Source organism: Mus caroli, unplaced genomic scaffold (genome assembly GCF_978045245.1).
Source record: "Mus caroli unplaced genomic scaffold, Mus_caroli_1 scaffold_3, whole genome shotgun sequence".
NCBI classification, from domain to species: Eukaryota; Metazoa; Chordata; class Mammalia; order Rodentia; family Muridae; genus Mus; species Mus caroli.
The window spans coordinates 149,108,533-149,121,991 of NW_028227258.1; positions in this window are offsets into that span (position 1 = coordinate 149,108,533).

Sequence of the window (13,459 nt, forward strand, 5' to 3'; positions counted from 1 at the left end):
GAGCATGCACAGTGAAAAAGCTTGCATGGGCTGCCTGCCAGGCTGGACTGTTCCTGGTGATCTGGACCTATCAGCCTATTGGTGACCCAGTCCCTGGAGCGTGTGTGAATTCTGATTGGATGAGGTGGGGTGGAGCTAGATGAGGTCAGTCAGCACGCGAGTATAGGAGTTGTTGTAGCCCTTGCCTAAGTGGAGGTGGTTGTAAGTAAAACTGCAAGAAGGACGGAGGAGGAAGAAGATGCTGGGGAAGAGAGCTGTAGGGGGAAAAGCCCGAAGTAAAGAAGTTGCTGTGTGAACCCGGGGTCGGCGACAGTGGAGACAGCGCCAAAAAGACTCTGTCTGATTGTATTTTCCTGTATTTCTTTAATGTATTATTCATTTCCTCTTTAAAGGCCTCCACCATCTTTATAAGATTAGATTTAATGTCACTTTCTTGTGCTTTAGTTGTGTTAGGATATCCAGGGCTTACTCTGATAGGTAGTTGTGCTTTGAAGCACATATTCATATTGCCCCTTTTTTGGTGTTGTTGATTGTACTCTTTTGAGGGCCTTCAGTCATCTGGGTAGCTTTAGGACCCGAATGTTCCTGTTGTAGTGGGTATTGAGTGGGGGCCTAACATCAATGATCATGGTGTGGCTGACCTCTGATTGGTAGGTATCCTTGGGCTGTATGGTCCTGGATCAATAGGTCTGATGAAAGTGGATGAGAGGTGCTGGGAAAATTGAGGTCTGCCAAAGATATCAGGTGGCTCAGGTTAGCTGTGGGGTACCCCACTGGACTCAGTGGGTAGGAAATATGGGTGCAGGAAAGGAAACTAATATGTGTGCTTCCTTGTACACAGGTTTGATGAAGGAGGTAGAGAGCTGGTAGGATATTAGAGGTCCATGCAGATAGCAGGTGTCTCAGGGAAGTTGGGGATGCCCCCTCTGACTCTGTAATAATTAATTCTTAAGGCCACAGAATTCACAATTAAATTTTCTCCCTCCCTTCCTTCCTTCCTTCCTTCCTTCCTTCCTTCCTTCCTTCCTTTCATTTTCTTTATTTTTTTTTTTTTTTTTTTTTTTTTTTTTTACAAATACAGAGTTTACCTGTATCACTGGCTGTCCTGGAACACATTCTGTAGACCAGGCTGTTCTGGAACTCAGATAAACATCCTACTCTGCCTTCTGGGTACTGGGATTAAATACTTATGACACGATTCTGGCTAAATTCTGCTTCCTAAATTTCTTTCTTTTTTTTTTTTTTCTTTTTTTTTTTTTGAAATTAGCTCCTAAAGACAGATTTAAATGGTATATGTTGTTTCAAACATATCATGCTATAATAAATGTCTGGTATGCAAAAATAAAATTACCACTTTTATAAGGTGAAAGTTTGTATTCTCAATATATTGAAGAAATACTGTATGTTTGGCAGCTAATGCTTGGGTTTTGAAGTTTCCTGATTTTACAGTGGAAAAGAAAGTCAACAGTAACACAGTCTACTTATATAGCAGATACATCTTTGCCTTCCTAGAGTCATTCCACAGCATTGCAACAGAATGAGAATATGAGAATGAGAAACATTCTAATGGAATTAGAATTCCAATAAAAATTAGTATCAATTATATACTTTAAAGGGAAAGAGATATTAGTTTTATGTAAACATACCAATTAAAACAATGAGCTTCAAATCTTTTTACATGGATGAATTAGTAAACAAATATTTTCGAAATTTAATTCATTTAATGAAATTAAAGCAAAGAATAACAATGAACCAGTATATAACAAACTTGACGACAGCCATAATTTTTACAAATGGGTGTTGATTGATGTCCTGAGCAATGGTAAATCTCTGACATTATCTTCAATCCTCTATATATTTAAAGCTAGGCAAATATATATATATATATATATATATATATATATATATATATATATATATATATGTAATCACCTCAGTGCTTGCTTGCTGATGGTGGCTTGCATACTATTTTAGCTTCAACATACTTCATTTTTATTTGTCTTTCTAGAAGATTTCTGACACATGTTCACACTGTGATTTTCATGCAGTTATTTTTCATGAATTGTCATTTGTCATGGTTTAAGGTGGAAAAAACGTATTGCACAAAAAGAGCCTAAGCTGTCAGGAGAAAGGAAGAGAGGCTGCACTCTACCCTCGTTTTGCTTGATTAAACATTGAGAAAAATGCAGCCACCGCTCAGTTTATTCTGAAGGCACCTTGATCATCTACTTACTGTGATTGACTAAACTTTTTTTTCTGAGCAGCTAGAAATTTATATTGCCTTGAAATTAGATATTGAATATTACCTTCTTAATATCATTGATGAATTTAGAAAAAATATTTGTAGCTGCTTACAGGAAAATACTGAGGCCTACTTATCCTAAAGATCAAGCATCATTCATCAACTCCTCTCCCCTTGTAAACTGTCCCCAGAGTCTAAAGAGGTATACTGATTTATTTGGGAACATTGTAAAACCATTAATGTTACCATCTATTTTTTTATTGACATGTTTTATTAAGTCAATTTTTACCATTCTGAAATAAAACTTCCATTAATTTAATCTACAAGTAAGTATAAGAAAAAATATACAAAGCAAACCAAGGTTATCTACAATCAATTAATCTTTTTGAAATATACAAAATGCTTTAAGAAAATTCCACAAGGACCTTAAAGAGGGAATATGATGCATGCATTTGTAGGAAAGTCACCAAAATGAGGTTGTAACAAATGAGGCAAATGGAAGTATGGTGTACTTGGAATTAGTTTATGACATGATTCTCTAAAGGTAAGTAAAAAAGAGTCCTGCAAGGTAGATATTTTTTAATTTGCTTTTCCTTGAAAATAAATGATTTACCCAACTGTAAATAAAAATCTACATTCCAGGATCATCAAAGCAGCAACAGATTGAGTATTAATATTAAATAAGGCTTTTTAAGTACAGTGGCTGTCAGTCTCTAATAAAATTCAAGTTATATAGTTTCAAGTATTCAAAAATTTATTAATTCAAGTTAAGCACACATATCTTCAGGAGATTAGGTATAGTGGTTGTTATCATACAGCATAACAAAGACAAATGATTATTATGTGTCAGGAGGAATTTCTTTTTTGGTCCAGTCTATTTGGAGTGCTGTAGGCTTCTTGTATGTTCATGGGCATCTCTTTCTTTAGGTTTGGAAAGTTTTCTTCTATAATTTTGTTGAAGATATTTGCTGGCATTTTGAGTTGAAAATCTTCATTCTCATCTACTCCTATTATCCATAGGTTTGGTCTTCTCATTGTGTCCTGTATTTCCTGGATGTTTTGAGTTAGGATCTTTTTGCATTTTGCTATTTCTTTGATTGTTGTGCCAATGTTCTTTATGGAATCTTCTGCACCTGACATTCTCTCTTCCATCTCTTGTATTCTGTTGCTGATGCTCACATCTATGGTTCCAGATTTCTTTCCTAGGGCTTCTATCTCCAGCGTTGCCTCACTTTGGGTTTTCTTTATAGTGTTTACTTCCTTTTCTAGATCTAGTATTGTTTTGTTCATTTTCTTCACCTGTTTGGATATGTTTTCCTGTTATTCTTTAAGTACTTGCAACTCTTTAGCAGTGTTCTTTGTATTTCTTTAAGTGAGTTATTAAATAACTTCTTGATGACTGGATGAAATTGACAAGTTTCTAGACAGATACCAGGTACCAAAGTTAAATCAAGATCAGGTTAATGATCTAAACAGTCCTATATCCCCTAAAGAAATAGAAGCAGTCATTAATAGTCTCCCAAGCAATAAAAGCCCAGGAACAGATGGGTTTAGTGCAGAGTTCTATCAGACCTTCAAAGAAGATATAATCCCAGTTCTTCACAAACTATTCTACACAATACAAGCAGAAGATATTCTACCCAAGTCATTCTATGAAGCCACAATTATTCTGATACCTAAACCACAGAAAGACCCAAGAAAGATAGAGAAATTCAGACCAATTTCCCTTATGAATTTTGATACAAAAATCCTCAATAAAGTTCTCGCTAACAGAATCCAAGAACACATCAAAACAATCAGCCATTCTGACCAAGTAGGATTCATTCCAGGGATGCAGGGATGGTTCAATAAACAGAAATCCATCAACATAATCCAGTATATATATAAACTCAAAGACAAAATCCACATGATCATCTTGATAGATGTGGAGAAAGCATTTGACAAAATCCAACACCAATACATGATAAAAGTCTTGGAAAGATTAAGTATTCAATGCCCATACCTAAACATAATAAAAGCAATCTACAACAAACCAGTACCTGAAATCAAAGTAAATGCTGAGAAGCTGAAAGCAATCCCACTAAAATCAGGGACTAGACAAGGCTGCCCACTTTTTCCCTACCTATTCAACATTGTACTTGAAGTCCTAGTCAGAGCAATTCGACAACAAAAGATCAAGGGGATACAAATTGGAAATGAAAAAGTCAAAGTATCACTTTTTGCAGATGATAAGATAGTATATATAAGTAACCCTAAAAATTCCACCAGAGAACTCCTAAACTAGATAAACAGCTTCAATGAAGTAGCTGGATATAAAATTAACTCAAACAAGTCAATGGCCTTTCTCTACACAGAGGATAAACAGGCGGAGAAAGAAATTAGGGAAACAACACCCTTCTCAATAGTCACAAATAATATAAAATATCTTGGCGTGACTCTAACTAAGGAAGTGAAAGACCTGTATGAAGAGAAATTCAAGTCTCTGAAGAAAGAAATTAAAGATCTCAGAAGATGGAAAGATCTCCCATGATCATGGATTGGCAGGAACAATATAGTAAAAATGGCTATCTTGCCAAAAGCAATCTACGGATTCAATACAATCCCCCTCAAAATCCCAACTCAATTCTTCAAAGAATTATAAAGGGCAATCTCCAAATTCATCTAGAATAACAAAAAACCTAGGATAGCAAAAACTCTTCTCAAGGATAAAAGAACCTCTGGTGGAATCACCATGCCTGACCTAAAGCTGTACTACAGAGAAATTGTGATAAAAACTGCATGATATTGGTATAGCAACAGACAAGTAGACAAATGGAATACAATTGAAGACCCAGAAATTAACCCACAGACCTATGTTCACTTGATCTTTGTCCAGGGAGCAAAAACATCCAGTGGAAAAAAGACAGCATTTTCAACAAATGGTGCTGGCACAACTGGCGGTTATCATGTGGAAGAATGGGAATTGATCCATTCCTATCTCCTGTACTAAGGTCAAATCTAAGTGGATTACGGAACTCCACATAAAACCAGAGAAACTGAAACTTATAGAGGAGGAAGTGGGGAAAAGCCTCTAAGATATGAATACAGGGGAAAAATTCCTGAATAGAACAGCAATGGCTTGTGCTGTAAGATCGAGAATCAATGAATGGGACCTCATAAAATTGCAAAGCTTCTGCAAGGCAAAAGACAATGTCAATAAGACAAAAAGGCCACCCACAGATTGGGAAAGAATCTTTATCTATCCTAAACAGATTGGGGACTGATATCCAATATATATATAAAGAACTCAAGATGGTGGACTCCTGAAAATCAAATAACCCCATTAAAAAAATGAGGCTCAGAGCTAAACCAAGAATTCTCACCTGAGGAATACCGAATGGCTGAGAAGTACCTGAAAAAATGTTCAACATCCTTAATCATCAGGGAAATGCAAATCAAAACAACCCTGAGATTCCATCTTACACCAGTCAGATTGGCTAAGTTCAAAAATTCAGGTGACAGCAGATGCTGGCGAGGATGTGGAGAAAGAGGAACACTCATTCATTGTTAGTGGGATTGAAAGCAACTACAACCACTCTGGAAATCAGTCTGGCCGTTCCTCAGAAATTTGGACATAGTACTACAGGAGGATCCCACAATTCCTCTCCAGGGCATATATACAGAAGATGTTCCAACTGGTAAGAAGGACACATGCTCCACTATGTTCATAGCAGCCTTATTTATAATAGCCAGAAGCTGGAAAGAACCCAGATGCCCCTCAACAGAGGAATGGATACAGAAAATGTGGTACATTTGCACAATGAAGTACTACTCAGCTATTAAAAAGAGTGAACTTATGAAATTCCTAGGCAAATCGATGGACCTGGAGGGCATCATCATGAGTGCAGTAACTTAATCACAAAAGAACTCTCACAATATGTACTCACTGATAAGTGGATATTATTCCAGAAACTTAGAATACCCAAGATGTAAGATACAATTTGCAAAACACAGGAAACTCAAGAAGAATGAAGACCAAAGTGTGGTCACTTTGCCCCTTCTTAGAATTGGGAACAAAACACCCATGGAAGGAGTTACACAGACAAAATTTGGAGCTGAGATGAAAGGATGGACCATCTAGAAACTGCCATATCTGGGGATCCATCCCATAATCAGCTTCCAAATGCTGACACCATTGCATACACTAGCAAGATTTTGCTGAAAGGACCCAGATATAGCTGTCTCTTGTGATACTCTGCCAGGGACTTGCAAACACAGAAATGTATGGTCACACTCAACTATTGGATGGATCACAGGGCCCCCAATGGAGGAGGTAGAGTAAGTAACCAAGGAAGTAAAGGGATCTGCAACCCTATAGGTGGAACAAAAATATGAACTAACCAGTAACCCCGGAGCTCGTGTCTCTAGCTGCATATGTATCAGAAGATGGCCTAGTCAGCCATCAGTGGAAAGAGAGGCCCTTTGGTTGTGTAAACTTTATATGCCTCAGTACAGGGGAATGCCAGAGCCAAGAAGTGGGAGTGTGTGGGTAGGGGAGTGGGTGGGGGTGCACGTGGTGAACTTTTGGGATAGTATTGGAAATGTAAATGAAATAGATACCTAAAAAAAAAACCAACAAAAAAACAAAGACAAATGAAAGCAATGTATAAGAAAATCATTCAATTTTTCATCCCACAGTATTTTAAAATCTATACTAATATATGAAACATACATTAAACAAATACAAAGAATTCTTAGTCTGTTTCATGACATATGCTTAATGAATGAAAAATTAAGTGGATTATCAAAAAATTCTCAATTAATAATGTTTCCTTGAAATAAATGTAAAACCAAATATAATCAGGAAGCTAAGGATAAATCAGACGTGGAAGAATGTGCAGAGGGCACCAATGACTTTTGGTTACAACTTAAACCTCAAGATAAGTAGGAGGAATGGCTGTAAAACATGAGGTTATTCAAATAAGCAAACAGTGCAGAAATAAGTGTACCTCTGGACAAGCCTTCAATACACTTTATTTATTAAGAAATACAGTGGACAACCTATTCATGATATACTTTGAGAGATTTTTCACTACGTGCAGAATACATGTAAAACTTGAAAGAAATTCTTCTCTTCCTTTAATATATATATTTGATTATTCTTTTGGGTGAGCTTATTAATGCATATATATTATTCTCTTCAACACATTCCTTCACTTATTTATATAAGTACATCTCGTGAACATTCATCCTTTGGGATACTGTTTTGTATAGTGTAATTTTCTCCTTAAAATATCTTATATCTGGTCATTGAAATATGTTTCAATTTAATTATATGTTGTTATCATTTATGCCTATTTGGGAGAGAGAATGTATGTGTGTGTCTGCACGAGATTGTGTATATGTGTGTTCTGTGGCCTGCAAGACATTGGGGGTTGACTTGACTAGACAGATGGAGAAATGGAAAATCAGAGGCCATATGTACAAAGTATTTGGGATATGAAGGGCTGTGTGATCTGATGGAGATACAGTAACAGCAACTAAGAAACTCAGCATATTTATTTTATACTGCAACAGCAAATGCCAAGGTAGGTTAGCTTATCTCAATAGGCAGTCTCTTTAGTGAAGCGGTCTCTGCAAATCCTTCCATATACTCTTTCTAACTTTCTAGCCATGATCGGCTCATTGCTCATTTTTTGAAGTCAGCAAATTTCTTCACCTTAGCATGCACAATGCCAGGTGCATGTGTGGGCAGCTGTTTCCTGCTCTGCTGTCCTCTCACACTGTCTGGAAACTTTTCTCTTCCAAACACTCAGCAAGTTTTTAAATCCCCTTGCACATTAAGTTTCACTAGCCTGTATTTCGTAGTGACTAGAATTCAATAGACTTTAGAGGAGCAAAGTAAATCTAGGGCTCATTGTTTCTGCCCTAGATACAGAGAATTAATTCATCCCACTTTTTGCCTTGTGGAGGTTCAGATTTTGTTGCTGCATGAAACAACACAAACACACACTCACACACACATGAACACATTTACACCACACACACACTTATACCACACATATATTTGTGTAAATTTGTATACACATATTTGTGTATACAAATATACACACATACAATATCACATGCACACACACATAAAACTACATATCACACATACACACACAAACACACTTATACCACACACACACTTATACCACACACATGCTTACACAACACTTATACAAATATACACACATACCACATCATATGCAAATACATATCATCCCCCCTACAACACACACAAGCACATACAAACACACACGCAACCCATACATACACATGATTACATACATACACACCGCACATATACACATGCATGCGCATACATATACTAAAAACACACACATACAAACACACCCAGTAGGCACAAAAAAAAAAACCATTAAAATTATTTTCCTTCATATCTCTCCTCAATTTGAACCTTTTCCCTTTCTGATAAACAAGCCAAGCCAAAATGACTTTGTTAATGTTCCTCAGACTATATAGAGAGCACTAAAAGACTTAGTGTCTTTTTGTTCATTTGAAACAGTTTATCAGTCTTATCCTGAAATTGTGTTGTATTTTTCTTGATAATTTGAAAAGAATTATTATAAAGTTAATGCATTGTACATGGTCAGAATGCAATTGAATTTCTAAAAACATTTTGTATACAATTTCATTTGTGTGCCAATTTTGGCATAAATATTTTCCACAATTGAATCTTGAAGCTATTGTTGCTAATGAAATTCTAAATCTATTGGCTATTTAAATGATGTTATACACACAAATATCCTATTTTAGAACTGCATAATTGTATCATTTCAAAAAGTTGAACTTCACTTACACCTACTTCATGACCCAAATCACTATTTTTGTAACACTGTAAAAAAAAAAAAATACCCTGGACTATTGCTACCAGAATTTAGTTGCACTCCCATTTTCTTTGCTCAAGTTTCCTGCATATAAAACTGAGTAGAGTTCTTTAAAATGCTTCTTTACACAACTTCATTTGTACAGTAAGGGATTCATGCTAGAAGAACTAACATCCATTGTGTCTCCCAGCATGCTTCAGAATAATTAATGTACTTTTATTAAATAAATACAAAACTTAATGTCTTGACAATAGCAATTTTGTTTCTTTTAGAAAGATTTATATAAATTGAAAAAATTGTATTTATAATAAAAAATTGAGATATTTATAACACCAACAATATAGCCTTAAGGAGGTTTAGTGAGAATATTAAATTTATTATGTGATTTCAGTCAACAGTACAATAGATTATACAAGAACTCAAAATGTAGAAATGATGCTGTCCAGTAGATTCTGGGGAATACCCTATAGGCCCTTTGTACTCTTAAGAAATCCCTCATAACATCTATATACACTTACCTTAAGCCACTCTTGATTTGTACTAAAAGTAAACTAGAAGATTTCCATTAAAAAAATGACAATTCTAACTATCTCAATTCACAAAAATCCTATTTAAAAATTAAAACAAATACGTAATTTATATTTCCTCATGTATTAACATGAAACAGAATGGGCTAAATTTCTGCTGCAATGTTATTACATCTGCAGTGTTGATCCAGAAGCAGGATTTGTGGTGAATAGATGAACCGAGCTTCAGAAGCAGACCGTTTATGCATAGATTTCTTTTCCTATTTGAAAGTCAAAGTTTTCTGCTAAAATTGAGCTTCCATAGAAGCAGGCTCATGCACATTTTAATGATATTAGTTTTCTTCCCCTCCGCCGCCATTTTTTTAATTAGGTATTTACTTCATTTACATTTCAAATGATATCCTGAAAGTCCACTATACCCTCCTCTGCCCCTGCTTCCCTACCCACCCACTCCCACTTCTTGGCCCTGGTGTTTCCCCTGTACTGGAGATATAAAGTTTGCAAGACCAAGGGGCCTCTCTTCCCAATGATGGCCAACTAGGACAACTTCTGCTACATATGCAACTAGAGACATGAGCTCTGGGGATACTGGTTAGTTCATACTGTTATTCCACCTATAGGGTTGCAGACCCCTTCAGCTCCTTGAGTACTTCTCTAGCTCCTATGTTGGGGGCCCTGTGTTCAATCCTATAGATAACTGTGAGCATCCACTTCTGTGTTTGCCAGGCACTGGCATAGCCTCACAAGAGTAGCTATATCAGGGTCCTTTCAGCAAAATCTTGCTGGCTTATGCTAAAGTGACTGCGTTTGTTGGCTGATTATGGGATGGATCCCCATGTGAGGCAATCTCTGGATGTCCATCCTTTTGTCTTAGTTCCAAACTTTGTCTCTGTAAGTCCTTACATGGGGGTTTTGTTCCCAATTCTAAGAAGGGGCAACTTGTCCACACTTTAGTCTTCGTTTTTTTTTTTTTTTTTTTTTTTTTTTTTTTTTTTTTGAGCTTCATATGTTTTGCAAATTGTATCTGGGTATTCTAAGTTTCTGGGCTAATATCCACTTATCAATGACTACATATCATGTGAGTTCTTTTGTGATTGGTTACCTCACTCAGGATGATATCCTCCAGATCCACCCAGTTGCCTAGGAATTTCATAAATTCATTCTTTTTAATAGCTGAGTAGTACTCCATTGTGTAAATATACCATATTTTCTGTAACAATTCCTCTGTTGAGGGACATCTGGGTTCTTTCCAACTTCTGACTATTATAAATGAGGCTGCTATGAACATAGTAGAACATGTCTTCTTATTTCCAGTTCTATCATATTCTGGATATATGCCCAGGAGAGGTATTGGAGGATCCTCCAGTAGTACTATGTCCAATTTTCTGAGGAACCACCAGACTGAATTCCAGAGTGGTTGTACAAGGTTGTAATCTGACCAAAAATTGAGGAGTGTTCCCCTTTCTCCACATCTTCGCCAGCATGTGCTGTTACCTGAATTTTTTACTTTAGCCAATATGACTGGTGTGAGGTGGAATCTAAGGGATGTTTTGATTTGCATTTCCTAGATGATTAAGGATGTTGAACATTTTTTTCAGGTGCTTCTAAGGCATTCAATATTCCTCAGTTGCAAACTCTTTGTTTAGATCTCTGCCACATTTTTTAATGGGGTTATTTGGTTTTCTAGAGTCCATCTTCTTGACTTCTTTATATATATTGGATATTAGTCCCGTATCTGATTTAGGATTGGTAAATATCCTTTCCCAATCTGTGGGTGGCCTTTTTGTCTTATTGACATTGTCTTTTGCCTTACAGAATCTTTGCAATTTTATCAGGTCCCATTTCTGGATTCTCAATCTTATCACACAAGCCATTGCTGTTCTTTTCAGGAATTTTTCCCCCTGCCTACATCTTCTGGGCTTTTCCCCACTTCCTCCTCTATAAGTTTCTGTGTCTCTGGTTTTATGTGGAATTCCTTGATCCACTTAGACTTGACCTTAGTACAAGAAGCTAAGAATGGATCAATTTGCATTCTTATACATGAAAATCTCCAGTTGTGCCAGCACCATTTGTTCAAAATGCTGTTTTTTCCCACTGGATGGTTTTAGCTCCCTTGTCAAAGATCAAGTGACCATAGGTGTGTGTACTCATTTCTGAGTCTTCAGTTCTATTCCATTGTTCTACTTGTCTGTCGCTATACCAGTACCATGCAGTTTTTAACAAATATTGTTCTGTAGTACAGCTTGAGGTCAGGCATGGAGATCCCACCAGAGGTTCTTTTATCATTGAAAATAGTTTTTGCTATCCTAGGTTTTTTTGTTATTCCAGATGTATTTGCAATTTGCCCTTTCTAATTCGTTGAAGAATTGAGTTGGAATTTTGATGGAGATTGCATTGAATCTGTAGATTACTCTCAGCAAGCTAGCCATTTTCACTATATTTATCCTGACAATCCATGAGCATGGGAGATCTTTCTGTCTTCTGAAATCTTCTTTGAATTCTATCTTCAGAGACTTGAAGTTCTTATACAGTTCTTTCACTTTCTTAGTTAAGAGTCACACCAAGGTATTTTATACTATTTGTAACTGTTGTGAAGGGTGTTGCATCCCTGATTTCTTTCTCAGCCTGTTTATCCTTTGTGTTGACAAAGGCCATAGATTTGTTTGAGTTAATTTTATATCTAGCTACTACACTGAAGCTGTTTATTAGGTTTGGGAGTTCTGTGGTGGAAATTTTAGGGTCACTTATATATAATATCATATCATCTGCAAATAGTCATGTTTTTACTACTTCCTTTCCAATTTGTATCTACTTTACCTCTTTTTGTTATCTAATTTCTTTCTCTAGTACTTCAAGTACTATATTGCATAGGTAGCGAGAAAGTGGGCAGCCTTGTCTAGTCCCTGATTTTAGTGAGATTAATTCCAGCTTCTCTCCATTAACTTCGATGTTGGCTACTGGTTTGCTGTACATTGATTTTATTATGTTTAGGCATGGGCCTTGAATTCCTGATCTTTCCAAGACTTTTATCATTAATGGGTGTTGGATTTTGTCAAATGCTATCTCAGCATCTAATGGGATGAGCATGTGGTTTTTGTCTTTGAGTTTGTTTATATAGTGGATTAAGTTGCTGGATTTCCATATATTAAACCATTCCTGCATCCCTGGGATTAAGCCTACTTGCTCATGATGGATGATCATTTTGATGTGTTCTTAGATTCAGTTTTTGAGAATTTTATTGAGTATTTTTGCATCAATATTCATAAGGTAAATTGGTCTGAAGTTCTCTATTTTTGTTGGGTCTTTACTTGGCTTAGGAATCTGGTAACTGTGGCTTCATAGAATGAATTTGGTAGAGTACCATCTGTTTCTATTTTGTGGAATAGTTTTAAAAGGTCTGATAGAACTCTGTATTAAACCCATATGGTCCTGGCCTTTTAATGATTGGGAGACTATTGCTGACTGCTTTTATTTATTTAGGGGTGATGGGACTGTTAAGATCTTTAAGCTGATCCTGATTTAATTTTGGTACCTGGTATCTGTCTAGAAATTTGTCCATTTCATCCAGGTTTTCCAGTTTTGTTGAGTATAGCCTTTTGTAGAAGGGTCTGATGGTGTTTTGAATTTCCTCAGGATCTGTTGTTATATCTCTCTTTTCATTTTTGATTTTGCTAATAAGGATTCTGTCCCTGTACCCTCTAGTGAGTCTGCTAAGGGTTCATCTATCTTGTTGATTTTCTCAAAGAACCAGCTCCTGGTTTCCTTGATTCTTTGAATAGTTCTTTTTTTTTCCATTTGGTTGATTTTGCCCCTGAGTT